This window comes from Rattus norvegicus, chromosome 12 (assembly GCF_021556685.1).
Source record: "Rattus norvegicus strain SHRSP/BbbUtx chromosome 12, alternate assembly SHRSP_T2T, whole genome shotgun sequence".
In the NCBI taxonomy this organism is placed as follows: domain Eukaryota; kingdom Metazoa; phylum Chordata; class Mammalia; order Rodentia; family Muridae; genus Rattus; species Rattus norvegicus.
Genome location: NC_141545.1, coordinates 10631487 through 10654321, shown reverse-complemented (window position 1 = coordinate 10654321; position 22835 = coordinate 10631487). Strand labels below are relative to the sequence as shown.

The window sequence follows — 22835 nt, the reverse complement described above, 5'->3', positions numbered from 1 at the left end:
AGCCTACAGCACCCGGTATCCCAGGTGGTCTCCCATCCACGTACTAAGCATGCCCGACCCTGCTTAGCTTCCGAGATCAGACGAGATCGGGCGCGTTCAGGGTGGTATGGCTGTAGGCTCTTCTGACATTTTTTTAAAGGAATATAAAACTATTCATTGACACAGCCAGAATACGGCAGATACATAGGTGAATGCCAGCAACAAACCAGTGAACTGAGCGCAGGACCCCAGTTGAAGAAATCAGAGAAAGGACTAAAAGAGCTTGAAGGGACTTGAGACCCCATATGAACAACAACACCAACCAACCAGAGCTTCCAGGGACTAAACCACAGCAGGACTTAATGGCCAACATCAGCTCTAACCATGATTCTACTTCCACATCAAACAGATTCCATGAATCATAACCTTTTAGAACAGATTTTAACTTCCTACAAAGGAATGGTTCAACCAGAGGAACCTTTACACAGAACAGCTGACTCGGACCTGCCTCTGTAGATCAGCTGGCCTCTTAAATCACAGCTCCACCTGCCTCTAGAGTTCTGGCATTAAAGGTGCACACCACCACACTAGGCCAAGTCTTGTTGTTAAATCAAGCTACTACTTTGTTTAATTCCGTTTTCTGAAGGTGGAGTTGGTATGAAAATAAACTACTGTATTTATTTGATAATACATCAATTCTGATGGGCTTGCTTTTAAACTATCCAATACATTACACACTCTGCTTTATCCGAAAGGTTATGGTTTCAGGAAAATGTTCAGGCTGATGGCCTCTCATCAACCTGTGTTTTCACGTTCAGCTCTTTTGAGTATTAAAAGCAAGCTAAAACAGACAGGTTATGTAAGTTTTTTATGCATACACTGCATACAAACAAACGCGCACACACACACACACACACACACACACACACACACACACACACACACAAACCAGAATGGTCCTTCTGTGTCCCAGTTAAAAATAAGTTCTGACTTGAGTCATGACTGTAAAATCTCCCCAGTGTTTAAGAAAAGCTGTTCTTCAAGCCGAGGAAATACAACATGGTGTCAAGTACTCTACTGTTACAGGAAGCAACTACAGAGAGCTCTCACTCGCTCAAAGGAGTCAGTGCCTTTTGACGCAGAACGAAAACCAAAAATCTCCCAACTACTGCCAATGGTTTCAAAACTAGCATATCAGACGTGATTTTCAACAGGATGCTATTTGATCCACACTAGTAATTCAAAACCCAAGATCCAGATCATTCATATATATATATATATATATATATTATATATACATATATATATAATATTGTGTATTTATATATGCAAACAATTATTGTACTTCATTTCGGTACAAGAATGCCAAATCAGCCACTCCTCATAGAAGGCGATGAAAATCCGAGGCCACTTCATATTCGCCTCCTTTGCTTGTCAGCAGCATCTCTCTTCTTCGATTTGCTCTCATCGGATTCACTATCAGATAAAGATTTCCTTTTTGGACAATCGTTTTCTTTACCAGCTTTTCGAGAATGAAGAAGTGCTTCAATTAATTCTGGACAATCTAAATTTTCTCCTGGTACCCAAGTATTATCGGCATCTGTAAACCCCTTCCACTTCACGAAATAGTTCACTACACAATGGTTCAGTACTTCTTCTACCACAAATTCTTCAGGCTCAGCCTCTTCAACTCTTTTACTCTTTCCATTCTGTTTTTTTTTTCCCATTTTTTGCAATGTAGTTTTATTGGAGGCCATTTTTAAAATTTTATCGGAGACTTGAAGGGCGCTCAGATGCTCAGGGCCGCGGATTCTGCAGAGTCTCCCGCCTGTGTGCTTCAGCTCAGCCACATCCTAGAGGAGGGGTTCCTCTGACATTTTAAAAGTCTATTTAAGGGTTGGGGATTTAACTCAGTCGTAGGGCACATGCCTAGCAAGCACAAGGCCCTGGGTTCGATCCTTAGCTCTGGGGAAGGAAAAAAAAGACAAAATAAAAGTTGTAAAGTCGGGCTGGAAGGATGGCTTAGTGGTTAAGAGCACTGACTGCTCTTCCAGAGGTTCTGAGTTCAAATCCCAGCAACGACATGGTGTCTCACAGCCATCTGTAGTGAGATCTGATGCCCTCTTCTGGTGTGTCTGAAGACAGCTACAGTGTACTTATATATAAGAAATACATCTTTTTAAAAAAAAAGTTGTAAAGTCTATTTCTGTTTGTTGGTTTGGTTTGGTTTGGTTAGGGATGGGTTTTTTAAGGTTGCTTTGTTGTTTTGGTTTCTGTTGGTTTGTTACGCACATGGTCTCACTGTGTATCCCTGCTGTCCTGAAATCACTGGCTCCTGAGCTCCTGAGCTCCTGAGCTCCTGAGCTCCTGAGCTCCTGAGCTCCTGAGCTCCTGAGCTCCTGATTTTGATTGCCTGCCAAGAGCTCTACCACTGAGTTAAATCCCCAACCCCCAAAAGCCTACAGCACCCGGTATCCCAGGTGGTCTCCCATCCACGTACTAAGCATGCCCGACCCTGCTTAGCTTCCGAGATCAGACGAGATCGGGCGCGTTCAGGGTGGTATGGCTGTAGGCTCTTCTGACATTTTTTTAAAGGAATATAAAACTATTCATTGACACAGCCAGAATACGGCAGATACATAGGTGAATGCCAGCAACAAACCAGTGAACTGAGCGCAGGACCCCAGTTGAAGAAATCAGAGAAAGGACTAAAAGAGCTTGAAGGGACTTGAGACCCCATATGAACAACAACACCAACCAACCAGAGCTTCCAGGGACTAAACCACAGCAGGACTTAATGGCCAACATCAGCTCTAACCATGATTCTACTTCCACATCAAACAGATTCCATGAATCATAACCTTTTAGAACAGATTTTAACTTCCTACAAAGGAATGGTTCAACCAGAGGAACCTTTACACAGAACAGCTGACTCGGACCTGCCTCTGTAGATCAGCTGGCCTCTTAAATCACAGCTCCACCTGCCTCTAGAGTTCTGGCATTAAAGGTGCACACCACCACACTAGGCCAAGTCTTGTTGTTAAATCAAGCTACTACTTTGTTTAATTCCGTTTTCTGAAGGTGGAGTTGGTATGAAAATAAACTACTGTATTTATTTGATAATACATCAATTCTGATGGGCTTGCTTTTAAACTATCCAATACATTACACACTCTGCTTTATCCGAAAGGTTATGGTTTCAGGAAAATGTTCAGGCTGATGGCCTCTCATCAACCTGTGTTTTCACGTTCAGCTCTTTTGAGTATTAAAAGCAAGCTAAAACAGACAGGTTATGTAAGTTTTTTATGCATACACTGCATACAAACAAACGCGCACACACACACACACACACACACACACACACACACACACACACACACAAACCAGAATGGTCCTTCTGTGTCCCAGTTAAAAATAAGTTCTGACTTGAGTCATGACTGTAAAATCTCCCCAGTGTTTAAGAAAAGCTGTTCTTCAAGCCGAGGAAATACAACATGGTGTCAAGTACTCTACTGTTACAGGAAGCAACTACAGAGAGCTCTCACTCGCTCAAAGGAGTCAGTGCCTTTTGACGCAGAACGAAAACCAAAAATCTCCCAACTACTGCCAATGGTTTCAAAACTAGCATATCAGACGTGATTTTCAACAGGATGCTATTTGATCCACACTAGTAATTCAAAACCCAAGATCCAGATCATTCATATATATATATATATATATATATATATATATATATATATAATATATACATATATATATAATATTGTGTATTTATATATGCAAACAATTATTGTACTTCATTTCGGTACAAGAATGCCAAATCAGCCACTCCTCATAGAAGGCGATGAAAATCCGAGGCCACTTCATATTCGCCTCCTTTGCTTGTCAGCAGCATCTCTCTTCTTCGATTTGCTCTCATCGGATTCACTATCAGATAAAGATTTCCTTTTTGGACAATCGTTTTCTTTACCAGCTTTTCGAGAATGAAGAAGTGCTTCAATTAATTCTGGACAATCTAAATTTTCTCCTGGTACCCAAGTATTATCGGCATCTGTAAACCCCTTCCACTTCACGAAATAGTTCACTACACAATGGTTCAGTACTTCTTCTACCACAAATTCTTCAGGCTCAGCCTCTTCAACTCTTTTACTCTTTCCATTCTGTTTTTTTTTCCCATTTTTTGCAATGTAGTTTTATTGGAGGCCATTTTTAAAATTTTATCGGAGACTTGAAGGGCGCTCAGATGCTCAGGGCCGCGGATTCTGCAGAGTCTCCCGCCTGTGTGCTTCAGCTCAGCCACATCCTAGAGGAGGGGTTCCTCTGACATTTTAAAAGTCTATTTAAGGGTTGGGGATTTAACTCAGTCGTAGGGCACATGCCTAGCAAGCACAAGGCCCTGGGTTCGATCCTTAGCTCTGGGGAAGGAAAAAAAAGACAAAATAAAAGTTGTAAAGTCGGGCTGGAAGGATGGCTTAGTGGTTAAGAGCACTGACTGCTCTTCCAGAGGTTCTGAGTTCAAATCCCAGCAACGACATGGTGTCTCACAGCCATCTGTAGTGAGATCTGATGCCCTCTTCTGGTGTGTCTGAAGACAGCTACAGTGTACTTATATATAAGAAATACATCTTTTTAAAAAAAAGTTGTAAAGTCTATTTCTGTTTGTTGGTTTGGTTTGGTTTGGTTAGGGATGGGTTTTTTAAGGTTGCTTTGTTGTTTTGGTTTCTGTTGGTTTGTTACGCACATGGTCTCACTGTGTATCCCTGCTGTCCTGAAATCACTGGCTCCTGAGCTCCTGAGCTCCTGAGCTCCTGAGCTCCTGAGCTCCTGAGCTCCTGAGCTCCTGAGCTCCTGAGCTCCTGAGCTCCTGAGCTCCTGAGCTCCTGAGCTCCTGATTTTGATTGCCTGCCAAGAGCTCTACCACTGAGTTAAATCCCCAACCCCCAAAAGCCTACAGCACCCGGTATCCCAGGTGGTCTCCCATCCACGTACTAAGCATGCCCGACCCTGCTTAGCTTCCGAGATCAGACGAGATCGGGCGCGTTCAGGGTGGTATGGCTGTAGGCTCTTCTGACATTTTTTTAAAGGAATATAAAACTATTCATTGACACAGCCAGAATACGGCAGATACATAGGTGAATGCCAGCAACAAACCAGTGAACTGAGCGCAGGACCCCAGTTGAAGAAATCAGAGAAAGGACTAAAAGAGCTTGAAGGGACTTGAGACCCCATATGAACAACAACACCAACCAACCAGAGCTTCCAGGGACTAAACCACAGCAGGACTTAATGGCCAACATCAGCTCTAACCATGATTCTACTTCCACATCAAACAGATTCCATGAATCATAACCTTTTAGAACAGATTTTAACTTCCTACAAAGGAATGGTTCAACCAGAGGAACCTTTACACAGAACAGCTGACTCGGACCTGCCTCTGTAGATCAGCTGGCCTCTTAAATCACAGCTCCACCTGCCTCTAGAGTTCTGGCATTAAAGGTGCACACCACCACACTAGGCCAAGTCTTGTTGTTAAATCAAGCTACTACTTTGTTTAATTCCGTTTTCTGAAGGTGGAGTTGGTATGAAAATAAACTACTGTATTTATTTGATAATACATCAATTCTGATGGGCTTGCTTTTAAACTATCCAATACATTACACACTCTGCTTTATCCGAAAGGTTATGGTTTCAGGAAAATGTTCAGGCTGATGGCCTCTCATCAACCTGTGTTTTCACGTTCAGCTCTTTTGAGTATTAAAAGCAAGCTAAAACAGACAGGTTATGTAAGTTTTTTATGCATACACTGCATACAAACAAACGCGCACACACACACACACACACACACACACACACACACACACACAAACCAGAATGGTCCTTCTGTGTCCCAGTTAAAAATAAGTTCTGACTTGAGTCATGACTGTAAAATCTCCCCAGTGTTTAAGAAAAGCTGTTCTTCAAGCCGAGGAAATACAACATGGTGTCAAGTACTCTACTGTTACAGGAAGCAACTACAGAGAGCTCTCACTCGCTCAAAGGAGTCAGTGCCTTTTGACGCAGAACGAAAACCAAAAATCTCCCAACTACTGCCAATGGTTTCAAAACTAGCATATCAGACGTGATTTTCAACAGGATGCTATTTGATCCACACTAGTAATTCAAAACCCAAGATCCAGATCATTCATATATATATATATATATATATATATATATTATATATACATATATATATAATATTGTGTATTTATATATGCAAACAATTATTGTACTTCATTTCGGTACAAGAATGCCAAATCAGCCACTCCTCATAGAAGGCGATGAAAATCCGAGGCCACTTCATATTCGCCTCCTTTGCTTGTCAGCAGCATCTCTCTTCTTCGATTTGCTCTCATCGGATTCACTATCAGATAAAGATTTCCTTTTTGGACAATCGTTTTCTTTACCAGCTTTTCGAGAATGAAGAAGTGCTTCAATTAATTCTGGACAATCTAAATTTTCTCCTGGTACCCAAGTATTATCGGCATCTGTAAACCCCTTCCACTTCACGAAATAGTTCACTACACAATGGTTCAGTACTTCTTCTACCACAAATTCTTCAGGCTCAGCCTCTTCAACTCTTTTACTCTTTCCATTCTGTTTTTTTTTCCCATTTTTTGCAATGTAGTTTTATTGGAGGCCATTTTTAAAATTTTATCGGAGACTTGAAGGGCGCTCAGATGCTCAGGGCCGCGGATTCTGCAGAGTCTCCCGCCTGTGTGCTTCAGCTCAGCCACATCCTAGAGGAGGGGTTCCTCTGACATTTTAAAAGTCTATTTAAGGGTTGGGGATTTAACTCAGTCGTAGGGCACATGCCTAGCAAGCACAAGGCCCTGGGTTCGATCCTTAGCTCTGGGGAAGGAAAAAAAAGACAAAATAAAAGTTGTAAAGTCGGGCTGGAAGGATGGCTTAGTGGTTAAGAGCACTGACTGCTCTTCCAGAGGTTCTGAGTTCAAATCCCAGCAACGACATGGTGTCTCACAGCCATCTGTAGTGAGATCTGATGCCCTCTTCTGGTGTGTCTGAAGACAGCTACAGTGTACTTATATATAAGAAATACATCTTTTTAAAAAAAAGTTGTAAAGTCTATTTCTGTTTGTTGGTTTGGTTTGGTTTGGTTAGGGATGGGTTTTTTAAGGTTGCTTTGTTGTTTTGGTTTCTGTTGGTTTGTTACGCACATGGTCTCACTGTGTATCCCTGCTGTCCTGAAATCACTGGCTCCTGAGCTCCTGAGCTCCTGAGCTCCTGAGCTCCTGAGCTCCTGAGCTCCTGAGCTCCTGATTTTGATTGCCTGCCAAGAGCTCTACCACTGAGTTAAATCCCCAACCCCCAAAAGCCTACAGCACCCGGTATCCCAGGTGGTCTCCCATCCACGTACTAAGCATGCCCGACCCTGCTTAGCTTCCGAGATCAGACGAGATCGGGCGCGTTCAGGGTGGTATGGCTGTAGGCTCTTCTGACATTTTTTTAAAGGAATATAAAACTATTCATTGACACAGCCAGAATACGGCAGATACATAGGTGAATGCCAGCAACAAACCAGTGAACTGAGCGCAGGACCCCAGTTGAAGAAATCAGAGAAAGGACTAAAAGAGCTTGAAGGGACTTGAGACCCCATATGAACAACAACACCAACCAACCAGAGCTTCCAGGGACTAAACCACAGCAGGACTTAATGGCCAACATCAGCTCTAACCATGATTCTACTTCCACATCAAACAGATTCCATGAATCATAACCTTTTAGAACAGATTTTAACTTCCTACAAAGGAATGGTTCAACCAGAGGAACCTTTACACAGAACAGCTGACTCGGACCTGCCTCTGTAGATCAGCTGGCCTCTTAAATCACAGCTCCACCTGCCTCTAGAGTTCTGGCATTAAAGGTGCACACCACCACACTAGGCCAAGTCTTGTTGTTAAATCAAGCTACTACTTTGTTTAATTCCGTTTTCTGAAGGTGGAGTTGGTATGAAAATAAACTACTGTATTTATTTGATAATACATCAATTCTGATGGGCTTGCTTTTAAACTATCCAATACATTACACACTCTGCTTTATCCGAAAGGTTATGGTTTCAGGAAAATGTTCAGGCTGATGGCCTCTCATCAACCTGTGTTTTCACGTTCAGCTCTTTTGAGTATTAAAAGCAAGCTAAAACAGACAGGTTATGTAAGTTTTTTATGCATACACTGCATACAAACAAACGCGCACACACACACACACACACACACACACACACACACACACACACACAAACCAGAATGGTCCTTCTGTGTCCCAGTTAAAAATAAGTTCTGACTTGAGTCATGACTGTAAAATCTCCCCAGTGTTTAAGAAAAGCTGTTCTTCAAGCCGAGGAAATACAACATGGTGTCAAGTACTCTACTGTTACAGGAAGCAACTACAGAGAGCTCTCACTCGCTCAAAGGAGTCAGTGCCTTTTGACGCAGAACGAAAACCAAAAATCTCCCAACTACTGCCAATGGTTTCAAAACTAGCATATCAGACGTGATTTTCAACAGGATGCTATTTGATCCACACTAGTAATTCAAAACCCAAGATCCAGATCATTCATATATATATATATATATATATATATATATATATATATATATTATATATACATATATATATAATATTGTGTATTTATATATGCAAACAATTATTGTACTTCATTTCGGTACAAGAATGCCAAATCAGCCACTCCTCATAGAAGGCGATGAAAATCCGAGGCCACTTCATATTCGCCTCCTTTGCTTGTCAGCAGCATCTCTCTTCTTCGATTTGCTCTCATCGGATTCACTATCAGATAAAGATTTCCTTTTTGGACAATCGTTTTCTTTACCAGCTTTTCGAGAATGAAGAAGTGCTTCAATTAATTCTGGACAATCTAAATTTTCTCCTGGTACCCAAGTATTATCGGCATCTGTAAACCCCTTCCACTTCACGAAATAGTTCACTACACAATGGTTCAGTACTTCTTCTACCACAAATTCTTCAGGCTCAGCCTCTTCAACTCTTTTACTCTTTCCATTCTGTTTTTTTTTTCCCATTTTTTGCAATGTAGTTTTATTGGAGGCCATTTTTAAAATTTTATCGGAGACTTGAAGGGCGCTCAGATGCTCAGGGCCGCGGATTCTGCAGAGTCTCCCGCCTGTGTGCTTCAGCTCAGCCACATCCTAGAGGAGGGGTTCCTCTGACATTTTAAAAGTCTATTTAAGGGTTGGGGATTTAACTCAGTCGTAGGGCACATGCCTAGCAAGCACAAGGCCCTGGGTTCGATCCTTAGCTCTGGGGAAGGAAAAAAAAGACAAAATAAAAGTTGTAAAGTCGGGCTGGAAGGATGGCTTAGTGGTTAAGAGCACTGACTGCTCTTCCAGAGGTTCTGAGTTCAAATCCCAGCAACGACATGGTGTCTCACAGCCATCTGTAGTGAGATCTGATGCCCTCTTCTGGTGTGTCTGAAGACAGCTACAGTGTACTTATATATAAGAAATACATCTTTTTAAAAAAAAGTTGTAAAGTCTATTTCTGTTTGTTGGTTTGGTTTGGTTTGGTTAGGGATGGGTTTTTTAAGGTTGCTTTGTTGTTTTGGTTTCTGTTGGTTTGTTACGCACATGGTCTCACTGTGTATCCCTGCTGTCCTGAAATCACTGGCTCCTGAGCTCCTGAGCTCCTGAGCTCCTGAGCTCCTGAGCTCCTGAGCTCCTGAGCTCCTGAGCTCCTGATTTTGATTGCCTGCCAAGAGCTCTACCACTGAGTTAAATCCCCAACCCCCAAAAGCCTACAGCACCCGGTATCCCAGGTGGTCTCCCATCCACGTACTAAGCATGCCCGACCCTGCTTAGCTTCCGAGATCAGACGAGATCGGGCGCGTTCAGGGTGGTATGGCTGTAGGCTCTTCTGACATTTTTTTAAAGGAATATAAAACTATTCATTGACACAGCCAGAATACGGCAGATACATAGGTGAATGCCAGCAACAAACCAGTGAACTGAGCGCAGGACCCCAGTTGAAGAAATCAGAGAAAGGACTAAAAGAGCTTGAAGGGACTTGAGACCCCATATGAACAACAACACCAACCAACCAGAGCTTCCAGGGACTAAACCACAGCAGGACTTAATGGCCAACATCAGCTCTAACCATGATTCTACTTCCACATCAAACAGATTCCATGAATCATAACCTTTTAGAACAGATTTTAACTTCCTACAAAGGAATGGTTCAACCAGAGGAACCTTTACACAGAACAGCTGACTCGGACCTGCCTCTGTAGATCAGCTGGCCTCTTAAATCACAGCTCCACCTGCCTCTAGAGTTCTGGCATTAAAGGTGCACACCACCACACTAGGCCAAGTCTTGTTGTTAAATCAAGCTACTACTTTGTTTAATTCCGTTTTCTGAAGGTGGAGTTGGTATGAAAATAAACTACTGTATTTATTTGATAATACATCAATTCTGATGGGCTTGCTTTTAAACTATCCAATACATTACACACTCTGCTTTATCCGAAAGGTTATGGTTTCAGGAAAATGTTCAGGCTGATGGCCTCTCATCAACCTGTGTTTTCACGTTCAGCTCTTTTGAGTATTAAAAGCAAGCTAAAACAGACAGGTTATGTAAGTTTTTTATGCATACACTGCATACAAACAAACGCGCACACACACACACACACACACACACACACACACACACACACACAAACCAGAATGGTCCTTCTGTGTCCCAGTTAAAAATAAGTTCTGACTTGAGTCATGACTGTAAAATCTCCCCAGTGTTTAAGAAAAGCTGTTCTTCAAGCCGAGGAAATACAACATGGTGTCAAGTACTCTACTGTTACAGGAAGCAACTACAGAGAGCTCTCACTCGCTCAAAGGAGTCAGTGCCTTTTGACGCAGAACGAAAACCAAAAATCTCCCAACTACTGCCAATGGTTTCAAAACTAGCATATCAGACGTGATTTTCAACAGGATGCTATTTGATCCACACTAGTAATTCAAAACCCAAGATCCAGATCATTCATATATATATATATATATATATATATATATATATATATATATAATATATACATATATATATAATATTGTGTATTTATATATGCAAACAATTATTGTACTTCATTTCGGTACAAGAATGCCAAATCAGCCACTCCTCATAGAAGGCGATGAAAATCCGAGGCCACTTCATATTCGCCTCCTTTGCTTGTCAGCAGCATCTCTCTTCTTCGATTTGCTCTCATCGGATTCACTATCAGATAAAGATTTCCTTTTTGGACAATCGTTTTCTTTACCAGCTTTTCGAGAATGAAGAAGTGCTTCAATTAATTCTGGACAATCTAAATTTTCTCCTGGTACCCAAGTATTATCGGCATCTGTAAACCCCTTCCACTTCACGAAATAGTTCACTACACAATGGTTCAGTACTTCTTCTACCACAAATTCTTCAGGCTCAGCCTCTTCAACTCTTTTACTCTTTCCATTCTGTTTTTTTTTCCCATTTTTTGCAATGTAGTTTTATTGGAGGCCATTTTTAAAATTTTATCGGAGACTTGAAGGGCGCTCAGATGCTCAGGGCCGCGGATTCTGCAGAGTCTCCCGCCTGTGTGCTTCAGCTCAGCCACATCCTAGAGGAGGGGTTCCTCTGACATTTTAAAAGTCTATTTAAGGGTTGGGGATTTAACTCAGTCGTAGGGCACATGCCTAGCAAGCACAAGGCCCTGGGTTCGATCCTTAGCTCTGGGGAAGGAAAAAAAAGACAAAATAAAAGTTGTAAAGTCGGGCTGGAAGGATGGCTTAGTGGTTAAGAGCACTGACTGCTCTTCCAGAGGTTCTGAGTTCAAATCCCAGCAACGACATGGTGTCTCACAGCCATCTGTAGTGAGATCTGATGCCCTCTTCTGGTGTGTCTGAAGACAGCTACAGTGTACTTATATATAAGAAATACATCTTTTTAAAAAAAAGTTGTAAAGTCTATTTCTGTTTGTTGGTTTGGTTTGGTTTGGTTAGGGATGGGTTTTTTAAGGTTGCTTTGTTGTTTTGGTTTCTGTTGGTTTGTTACGCACATGGTCTCACTGTGTATCCCTGCTGTCCTGAAATCACTGGCTCCTGAGCTCCTGAGCTCCTGAGCTCCTGAGCTCCTGAGCTCCTGAGCTCCTGAGCTCCTGAGCTCCTGAGCTCCTGATTTTGATTGCCTGCCAAGAGCTCTACCACTGAGTTAAATCCCCAACCCCCAAAAGCCTACAGCACCCGGTATCCCAGGTGGTCTCCCATCCACGTACTAAGCATGCCCGACCCTGCTTAGCTTCCGAGATCAGACGAGATCGGGCGCGTTCAGGGTGGTATGGCTGTAGGCTCTTCTGACATTTTTTTAAAGGAATATAAAACTATTCATTGACACAGCCAGAATACGGCAGATACATAGGTGAATGCCAGCAACAAACCAGTGAACTGAGCGCAGGACCCCAGTTGAAGAAATCAGAGAAAGGACTAAAAGAGCTTGAAGGGACTTGAGACCCCATATGAACAACAACACCAACCAACCAGAGCTTCCAGGGACTAAACCACAGCAGGACTTAATGGCCAACATCAGCTCTAACCATGATTCTACTTCCACATCAAACAGATTCCATGAATCATAACCTTTTAGAACAGATTTTAACTTCCTACAAAGGAATGGTTCAACCAGAGGAACCTTTACACAGAACAGCTGACTCGGACCTGCCTCTGTAGATCAGCTGGCCTCTTAAATCACAGCTCCACCTGCCTCTAGAGTTCTGGCATTAAAGGTGCACACCACCACACTAGGCCAAGTCTTGTTGTTAAATCAAGCTACTACTTTGTTTAATTCCGTTTTCTGAAGGTGGAGTTGGTATGAAAATAAACTACTGTATTTATTTGATAATACATCAATTCTGATGGGCTTGCTTTTAAACTATCCAATACATTACACACTCTGCTTTATCCGAAAGGTTATGGTTTCAGGAAAATGTTCAGGCTGATGGCCTCTCATCAACCTGTGTTTTCACGTTCAGCTCTTTTGAGTATTAAAAGCAAGCTAAAACAGACAGGTTATGTAAGTTTTTTATGCATACACTGCATACAAACAAACGCGCACACACACACACACACACACACACACACACACACACACACACACAAACCAGAATGGTCCTTCTGTGTCCCAGTTAAAAATAAGTTCTGACTTGAGTCATGACTGTAAAATCTCCCCAGTGTTTAAGAAAAGCTGTTCTTCAAGCCGAGGAAATACAACATGGTGTCAAGTACTCTACTGTTACAGGAAGCAACTACAGAGAGCTCTCACTCGCTCAAAGGAGTCAGTGCCTTTTGACGCAGAACGAAAACCAAAAATCTCCCAACTACTGCCAATGGTTTCAAAACTAGCATATCAGACGTGATTTTCAACAGGATGCTATTTGATCCACACTAGTAATTCAAAACCCAAGATCCAGATCATTCATATATATATATATATATATATATATATATATTATATATACATATATATATAATATTGTGTATTTATATATGCAAACAATTATTGTACTTCATTTCGGTACAAGAATGCCAAATCAGCCACTCCTCATAGAAGGCGATGAAAATCCGAGGCCACTTCATATTCGCCTCCTTTGCTTGTCAGCAGCATCTCTCTTCTTCGATTTGCTCTCATCGGATTCACTATCAGATAAAGATTTCCTTTTTGGACAATCGTTTTCTTTACCAGCTTTTCGAGAATGAAGAAGTGCTTCAATTAATTCTGGACAATCTAAATTTTCTCCTGGTACCCAAGTATTATCGGCATCTGTAAACCCCTTCCACTTCACGAAATAGTTCACTACACAATGGTTCAGTACTTCTTCTACCACAAATTCTTCAGGCTCAGCCTCTTCAACTCTTTTACTCTTTCCATTCTGTTTTTTTTTCCCATTTTTTGCAATGTAGTTTTATTGGAGGCCATTTTTAAAATTTTATCGGAGACTTGAAGGGCGCTCAGATGCTCAGGGCCGCGGATTCTGCAGAGTCTCCCGCCTGTGTGCTTCAGCTCAGCCACATCCTAGAGGAGGGGTTCCTCTGACATTTTAAAAGTCTATTTAAGGGTTGGGGATTTAACTCAGTCGTAGGGCACATGCCTAGCAAGCACAAGGCCCTGGGTTCGATCCTTAGCTCTGGGGAAGGAAAAAAAAGACAAAATAAAAGTTGTAAAGTCGGGCTGGAAGGATGGCTTAGTGGTTAAGAGCACTGACTGCTCTTCCAGAGGTTCTGAGTTCAAATCCCAGCAACGACATGGTGTCTCACAGCCATCTGTAGTGAGATCTGATGCCCTCTTCTGGTGTGTCTGAAGACAGCTACAGTGTACTTATATATAAGAAATACATCTTTTTAAAAAAAAGTTGTAAAGTCTATTTCTGTTTGTTGGTTTGGTTTGGTTTGGTTAGGGATGGGTTTTTTAAGGTTGCTTTGTTGTTTTGGTTTCTGTTGGTTTGTTACGCACATGGTCTCACTGTGTATCCCTGCTGTCCTGAAATCACTGGCTCCTGAGCTCCTGAGCTCCTGAGCTCCTGAGCTCCTGAGCTCCTGAGCTCCTGAGCTCCTGAGCTCCTGAGCTCCTGATTTTGATTGCCTGCCAAGAGCTCTACCACTGAGTTAAATCCCCAACCCCCAAAAGCCTACAGCACCCGGTATCCCAGGTGGTCTCCCATCCACGTACTAAGCATGCCCGACCCTGCTTAGCTTCCGAGATCAGACGAGATCGGGCGCGTTCAGGGTGGTATGGCTGTAGGCTCTTCTGACATTTTTTTAAAGGAATATAAAACTATTCATTGACACAGCCAGAATACGGCAGATACATAGGTGAATGCCAGCAACAAACCAGTGAACTGAGCGCAGGACCCCAGTTGAAGAAATCAGAGAAAGGACTAAAAGAGCTTGAAGGGACTTGAGACCCCATATGAACAACAACACCAACCAACCAGAGCTTCCAGGGACTAAACCACAGCAGGACTTAATGGCCAACATCAGCTCTAACCATGATTCTACTTCCACATCAAACAGATTCCATGAATCATAACCTTTTAGAACAGATTTTAACTTCCTACAAAGGAATGGTTCAACCAGAGGAACCTTTACACAGAACAGCTGACTCGGACCTGCCTCTGTAGATCAGCTGGCCTCTTAAATCACAGCTCCACCTGCCTCTAGAGTTCTGGCATTAAAGGTGCACACCACCACACTAGGCCAAGTCTTGTTGTTAAATCAAGCTACTACTTTGTTTAATTCCGTTTTCTGAAGGTGGAGTTGGTATGAAAATAAACTACTGTATTTATTTGATAATACATCAATTCTGATGGGCTTGCTTTTAAACTATCCAATACATTACACACTCTGCTTTATCCGAAAGGTTATGGTTTCAGGAAAATGTTCAGGCTGATGGCCTCTCATCAACCTGTGTTTTCACGTTCAGCTCTTTTGAGTATTAAAAGCAAGCTAAAACAGACAGGTTATGTAAGTTTTTTATGCATACACTGCATACAAACAAACGCGCACACACACACACACACACACACACACACACACACACACACACACAAACCAGAATGGTCCTTCTGTGTCCCAGTTAAAAATAAGTTCTGACTTGAGTCATGACTGTAAAATCTCCCCAGTGTTTAAGAAAAGCTGTTCTTCAAGCCGAGGAAATACAACATGGTGTCAAGTACTCTACTGTTACAGGAAGCAACTACAGAGAGCTCTCACTCGCTCAAAGGAGTCAGTGCCTTTTGACGCAGAACGAAAACCAAAAATCTCCCAACTACTGCCAATGGTTTCAAAACTAGCATATCAGACGTGATTTTCAACAGGATGCTATTTGATCCACACTAGTAATTCAAAACCCAAGATCCAGATCATTCATATATATATATATATATATATATATATATATTATATATACATATATATATAATATTGTGTATTTATATATGCAAACAATTATTGTACTTCATTTCGGTACAAGAATGCCAAATCAGCCACTCCTCATAGAAGGCGATGAAAATCCGAGGCCACTTCATATTCGCCTCCTTTGCTTGTCAGCAGCATCTCTCTTCTTCGATTTGCTCTCATCGGATTCACTATCAGATAAAGATTTCCTTTTTGGACAATCGTTTTCTTTACCAGCTTTTCGAGAATGAAGAAGTGCTTCAATTAATTCTGGACAATCTAAATTTTCTCCTGGTACCCAAGTATTATCGGCATCTGTAAACCCCTTCCACTTCACGAAATAGTTCACTACACAATGGTTCAGTACTTCTTCTACCACAAATTCTTCAGGCTCAGCCTCTTCAACTCTTTTACTCTTTCCATTCTGTTTTTTTTTCCCATTTTTTGCAATGTAGTTTTATTGGAGGCCATTTTTAAAATTTTATCGGAGACTTGAAGGGCGCTCAGATGCTCAGGGCCGCGGATTCTGCAGAGTCTCCCGCCTGTGTGCTTCAGCTCAGCCACATCCTAGAGGAGGGGTTCCTCTGACATTTTAAAAGTCTATTTAAGGGTTGGGGATTTAACTCAGTCGTAGGGCACATGCCTAGCAAGCACAAGGCCCTGGGTTCGATCCTTAGCTCTGGGGAAGGAAAAAAAAAGACAAAATAAAAGTTGTAAAGTCGGGCTGGAAGGATGGCTTAGTGGTTAAGAGCACTGACTGCTCTTCCAGAGGTTCTGAGTTCAAATCCCAGCAACGACATGGTGTCTCACAGCCATCTGTAGTGAGATCTGATGCCCTCTTCTGGTGTGTCTGAAGACAGCTACAGTGTACTTATATATAAGAAATACATCTTTTTAAAAAAAAGTTGTAAAGTCTATTTCTGTTTGTTGGTTTGGTTTGGTTTGGTTAGGGATGGGTTTTTTAAGGTTGCTTTGTTGTTTTGGTTTCTGTTGGTTTGTTACGCACATGGTCTCACTGTGTATCCCTGCTGTCCTGAAATCACTGGCTCCTGAGCTCCTGAGCTCCTGAGCTCCTGAGCTCCTGAGCTCCTGAGCTCCTGATTTTGATTGCCTGCCAAGAGCTCTACCACTGAGTTAAATCCCCAACCCCCAAAAGCCTACAGCACCCGGTATCCCAGGTGGTCTCCCATCCACGTACTAAGCATGCCCGACCCTGCTTAGCTTCCGAGATCAGACGAGATCGGGCGCGTTCAGGGTGGTATGGCTGTAGGCTCTTCTGACATTTTTTTAAAGGAATATAAAACTATTCATTGACACAGCCAGAATACGGCAGATACATAGGTGAATGCCAGCAACAAACCAGTGAACTGAGCGCAGGACCCCAGTTGAAGAAATCAGAGAAAGGACTAAAAGAGCTTGAAGGGACTTGAGACCCCATATGAACAACAACACCAACCAACCAGAGCTTCCAGGGACTAAACCACAGCAGGACTTAATGGCCAACATCAGCTCTAACCATGATTCTACTTCCACATCAAACAGATTCCATGAATCATAACCTTTTAGAACAGATTTTAACTTCCTACAAAGGAATGGTTCAACCAGAGGAACCTTTACACAGAACAGCTGACTCGGACCTGCCTCTGTAGATCAGCTGGCCTCTTAAATCACAGCTCCACCTGCCTCTAGAGTTCTGGCATTAAAGGTGCACACCACCACACTAGGCCAAGTCTTGTTGTTAAATCAAGCTACTACTTTGTTTAATTCCGTTTTCTGAAGGTGGAGTTGGTATGAAAATAAACTACTGTATTTATTTGATAATACATCAATTCTGATGGGCTTGCTTTTAAACTATCCAATACATTACACACTCTGCTTTATCCGAAAGGTTATGGTTTCAGGAAAATGTTCAGGCTGATGGCCTCTCATCAACCTGTGTTTTCACGTTCAGCTCTTTTGAGTATTAAAAGCAAGCTAAAACAGACAGGTTATGTAAGTTTTTTATGCATACACTGCATACAAACAAACGCGCACACACACACACACACACACACACACACACACACACACACACAAACCAGAATGGTCCTTCTGTGTCCCAGTTAAAAATAAGTTCTGACTTGAGTCATGACTGTAAAATCTCCCCAGTGTTTAAGAAAAGCTGTTCTTCAAGCCGAGGAAATACAACATGGTGTCAAGTACTCTACTGTTACAGGAAGCAACTACAGAGAGCTCTCACTCGCTCAAAGGAGTCAGTGCCTTTTGACGCAGAACGAAAACCAAAAATCTCCCAACTACTGCCAATGGTTTCAAAACTAGCATATCAGACGTGATTTTCAACAGGATGCTATTTGATCCACACTAGTAATTCAAAACCCAAGATCCAGATCATTCATATATATATATATATATATATATATATATATATATTATATATACATATATATATAATATTGTGTATTTATATATGCAAACAATTATTGTACTTCATTTCGGTACAAGAATGCCAAATCAGCCACTCCTCATAGAAGGCGATGAAAATCCGAGGCCACTTCATATTCGCCTCCTTTGCTTGTCAGCAGCATCTCTCTTCTTCGATTTGCTCTCATCGGATTCACTATCAGATAAAGATTTCCTTTTTGGACAATCGTTTTCTTTACCAGCTTTTCGAGAATGAAGAAGTGCTTCAATTAATTCTGGACAATCTAAATTTTCTCCTGGTACCCAAGTATTATCGGCATCTGTAAACCCCTTCCACTTCACGAAATAGTTCACTACACAATGGTTCAGTACTTCTTCTACCACAAATTCTTCAGGCTCAGCCTCTTCAACTCTTTTACTCTTTCCATTCTGTTTTTTTTTCCCATTTTTTGCAATGTAGTTTTATTGGAGGCCATTTTTAAAATTTTATCGGAGACTTGAAGGGCGCTCAGATGCTCAGGGCCGCGGATTCTGCAGAGTCTCCCGCCTGTGTGCTTCAGCTCAGCCACATCCTAGAGGAGGGGTTCCTCTGACATTTTAAAAGTCTATTTAAGGGTTGGGGATTTAACTCAGTCGTAGGGCACATGCCTAGCAAGCACAAGGCCCTGGGTTCGATCCTTAGCTCTGGGGAAGGAAAAAAAAAGACAAAATAAAAGTTGTAAAGTCGGGCTGGAAGGATGGCTTAGTGGTTAAGAGCACTGACTGCTCTTCCAGAGGTTCTGAGTTCAAATCCCAGCAACGACATGGTGTCTCACAGCCATCTGTAGTGAGATCTGATGCCCTCTTCTGGTGTGTCTGAAGACAGCTACAGTGTACTTATATATAAGAAATACATCTTTTTAAAAAAAAGTTGTAAAGTCTATTTCTGTTTGTTGGTTTGGTTTGGTTTGGTTAGGGATGGGTTTTTTAAGGTTGCTTTGTTGTTTTGGTTTCTGTTGGTTTGTTACGCACATGGTCTCACTGTGTATCCCTGCTGTCCTGAAATCACTGGCTCCTGAGCTCCTGAGCTCCTGAGCTCCTGAGCTCCTGAGCTCCTGAGCTCCTGAGCTCCTGAGCTCCTGAGCTCCTGAGCTCCTGAGCTCCTGAGCTCCTGAGCTCCTGATTTTGATTGCCTGCCAAGAGCTCTACCACTGAGTTAAATCCCCAACCCCCAAAAGCCTACAGCACCCGGTATCCCAGGTGGTCTCCCATCCACGTACTAAGCATGCCCGACCCTGCTTAGCTTCCGAGATCAGACGAGATCGGGCGCGTTCAGGGTGGTATGGCTGTAGGCTCTTCTGACATTTTTTTAAAGGAATATAAAACTATTCATTGACACAGCCAGAATACGGCAGATACATAGGTGAATGCCAGCAACAAACCAGTGAACTGAGCGCAGGACCCCAGTTGAAGAAATCAGAGAAAGGACTAAAAGAGCTTGAAGGGACTTGAGACCCCATATGAACAACAACACCAACCAACCAGAGCTTCCAGGGACTAAACCACAGCAGGACTTAATGGCCAACATCAGCTCTAACCATGATTCTACTTCCACATCAAACAGATTCCATGAATCATAACCTTTTAGAACAGATTTTAACTTCCTACAAAGGAATGGTTCAACCAGAGGAACCTTTACACAGAACAGCTGACTCGGACCTGCCTCTGTAGATCAGCTGGCCTCTTAAATCACAGCTCCACCTGCCTCTAGAGTTCTGGCATTAAAGGTGCACACCACCACACTAGGCCAAGTCTTGTTGTTAAATCAAGCTACTACTTTGTTTAATTCCGTTTTCTGAAGGTGGAGTTGGTATGAAAATAAACTACTGTATTTATTTGATAATACATCAATTCTGATGGGCTTGCTTTTAAACTATCCAATACATTACACACTCTGCTTTATCCGAAAGGTTATGGTTTCAGGAAAATGTTCAGGCTGATGGCCTCTCATCAACCTGTGTTTTCACGTTCAGCTCTTTTGAGTATTAAAAGCAAGCTAAAACAGACAGGTTATGTAAGTTTTTTATGCATACACTGCATACAAACAAACGCGCACACACACACACACACACACACACACACACACACACACACACACACAAACCAGAATGGTCCTTCTGTGTCCCAGTTAAAAATAAGTTCTGACTTGAGTCATGACTGTAAAATCTCCCCAGTGTTTAAGAAAAGCTGTTCTTCAAGCCGAGGAAATACAACATGGTGTCAAGTACTCTACTGTTACAGGAAGCAACTACAGAGAGCTCTCACTCGCTCAAAGGAGTCAGTGCCTTTTGACGCAGAACGAAAACCAAAAATCTCCCAACTACTGCCAATGGTTTCAAAACTAGCATATCAGACGTGATTTTCAACAGGATGCTATTTGATCCACACTAGTAATTCAAAACCCAAGATCTAGATCATTCATATATATATATATATATATATATATATATATATTATATATACATATATATATAATATTGTGTATTTATATATGCAAACAATTATTGTACTTCATTTCGGTACAAGAATGCCAAATCAGCCACTCCTCATAGAAGGCGATGAAAATCCGAGGCCACTTCATATTCGCCTCCTTTGCTTGTCAGCAGCATCTCTCTTCTTCGATTTGCTCTCATCGGATTCACTATCAGATAAAGATTTCCTTTTTGGACAATCGTTTTCTTTACCAGCTTTTCGAGAATGAAGAAGTGCTTCAATTAATTCTGGACAATCTAAATTTTCTCCTGGTACCCAAGTATTATCGGCATCTGTAAACCCCTTCCACTTCACGAAATAGTTCACTACACAATGGTTCAGTACTTCTTCTACCACAAATTCTTCAGGCTCAGCCTCTTCAACTCTTTTACTCTTTCCATTCTGTTTTTTTTTCCCATTTTTTGCAATGTAGTTTTATTGGAGGCCATTTTTAAAATTTTATCGGAGACTTGAAGGGCGCTCAGATGCTCAGGGCCGCGGATTCTGCAGAGTCTCCCGCCTGTGTGCTTCAGCTCAGCCACATCCTAGAGGAGGGGTTCCTCTGACATTTTAAAAGTCTATTTAAGGGTTGGGGATTTAACTCAGTCGTAGGGCACATGCCTAGCAAGCACAAGGCCCTGGGTTCGATCCTTAGCTCTGGGGAAGGAAAAAAAAAGACAAAATAAAAGTTGTAAAGTCGGGCTGGAAGGATGGCTTAGTGGTTAAGAGCACTGACTGCTCTTCCAGAGGTTCTGAGTTCAAATCCCAGCAACGACATGGTGTCTCACAGCCATCTGTAGTGAGATCTGATGCCCTCTTCTGGTGTGTCTGAAGACAGCTACAGTGTACTTATATATAAGAAATACATCTTTTTAAAAAAAAGTTGTAAAGTCTATTTCTGTTTGTTGGTTTGGTTTGGTTTGGTTAGGGATGGGTTTTTTAAGGTTGCTTTGTTGTTTTGGTTTCTGTTGGTTTGTTACGCACATGGTCTCACTGTGTATCCCTGCTGTCCTGAAATCACTGGCTCCTGAGCTCCTGAGCTCCTGAGCTCCTGAGCTCCTGAGCTCCTGAGCTCCTGAGCTCCTGAGCTCCTGAGCTCCTGAGCTCCTGAGCTCCTGAGCTCCTGAGCTCCTGAGCTCCTGAGCTCCTGAGCTCCTGAGCTCCTGAGCTCCTGAGCTCCTGAGCTCCTGAGCTCCTGAGCTCCTGAGCTCCTGAGCTCCTGAGCTCCTGAGCTCCTGAGCTCCTGAGCTCCTGAGCTCCTGAGCTCCTGAGCTCCTGAGCTCCTGAGCTCCTGAGCTCCTGAGCTCCTGAGCTCCTGAGCTCCTGAGCTCCTGAGCTCCTGAGCTCCTGAGCTCCTGAGCTCCTGAGCTCCTGAGCTCCTGAGCTCCTGAGCTCCTGAGCTCCTGAGCTCCTGAGCTCCTGAGCTCCTGAGCTCCTGAGCTCCTGAGCTCCTGAGCTCCTGAGCTCCTGAGCTCCTGAGCTCCTGAGCTCCTGAGCTCCTGAGCTCCTGAGCTCCTGAGCTCCTGAGCTCCTGAGCTCCTGAGCTCCTGAGCTCCTGAGCTCCTGAGCTCCTGAGCTCCTGAGCTCCTGAGCTCCTGAGCTCCTGAGCTCCTGAGCTCCTGAGCTCCTGAGCTCCTGAGCTCCTGAGCTCCTGAGCTCCTGAGCTCCTGAGCTCCTGAGCTCCTGAGCTCCTGAGCTCCTGAGCTCCTGAGCTCCTGAGCTCCTGAGCTCCTGAGCTCCTGAGCTCCTGAGCTCCTGAGCTCCTGAGCTCCTGAGCTCCTGAGCTCCTGAGCTCCTGAGCTCCTGAGCTCCTGAGCTCCTGAGCTCCTGAGCTCCTGAGCTCCTGAGCTCCTGAGCTCCTGAGCTCCTGAGCTCCTGAGCTCCTGAGCTCCTGAGCTCCTGAGCTCCTGAGCTCCTGAGCTCCTGAGCTCC

The 22835-nt window shown here is 42.8% G+C and overlaps 9 pseudogenes; all 9 read right to left on the bottom strand.

The window, feature by feature from the left end:
- LOC148002141 (5S ribosomal RNA) lies at nucleotides 1-118 on the bottom strand (annotated as a pseudogene).
- Nucleotides 119-2435: 2317 nt separating this feature from the next.
- On the bottom strand, nucleotides 2436-2553 carry LOC148002140 (5S ribosomal RNA; annotated as a pseudogene).
- Nucleotides 2554-4924: 2371 nt separating this feature from the next.
- Nucleotides 4925-5042, bottom strand: LOC148002139 (5S ribosomal RNA; annotated as a pseudogene).
- Nucleotides 5043-7349: 2307 nt separating this feature from the next.
- Nucleotides 7350-7467, bottom strand: LOC148002138 (5S ribosomal RNA; annotated as a pseudogene).
- A 2332-nt stretch (nucleotides 7468-9799) lies between these two features.
- On the bottom strand, nucleotides 9800-9917 carry LOC148002137 (5S ribosomal RNA; annotated as a pseudogene).
- Nucleotides 9918-12254: 2337 nt separating this feature from the next.
- LOC148002136 (5S ribosomal RNA) lies at nucleotides 12255-12372 on the bottom strand (annotated as a pseudogene).
- A 2329-nt stretch (nucleotides 12373-14701) lies between these two features.
- Nucleotides 14702-14819, bottom strand: LOC148002135 (5S ribosomal RNA; annotated as a pseudogene).
- Nucleotides 14820-17125: 2306 nt separating this feature from the next.
- Nucleotides 17126-17243, bottom strand: LOC148002134 (5S ribosomal RNA; annotated as a pseudogene).
- A 2364-nt stretch (nucleotides 17244-19607) lies between these two features.
- LOC148002133 (5S ribosomal RNA) lies at nucleotides 19608-19725 on the bottom strand (annotated as a pseudogene).
- Between the last annotated feature and the right edge of the window lie 3110 nt (nucleotides 19726-22835).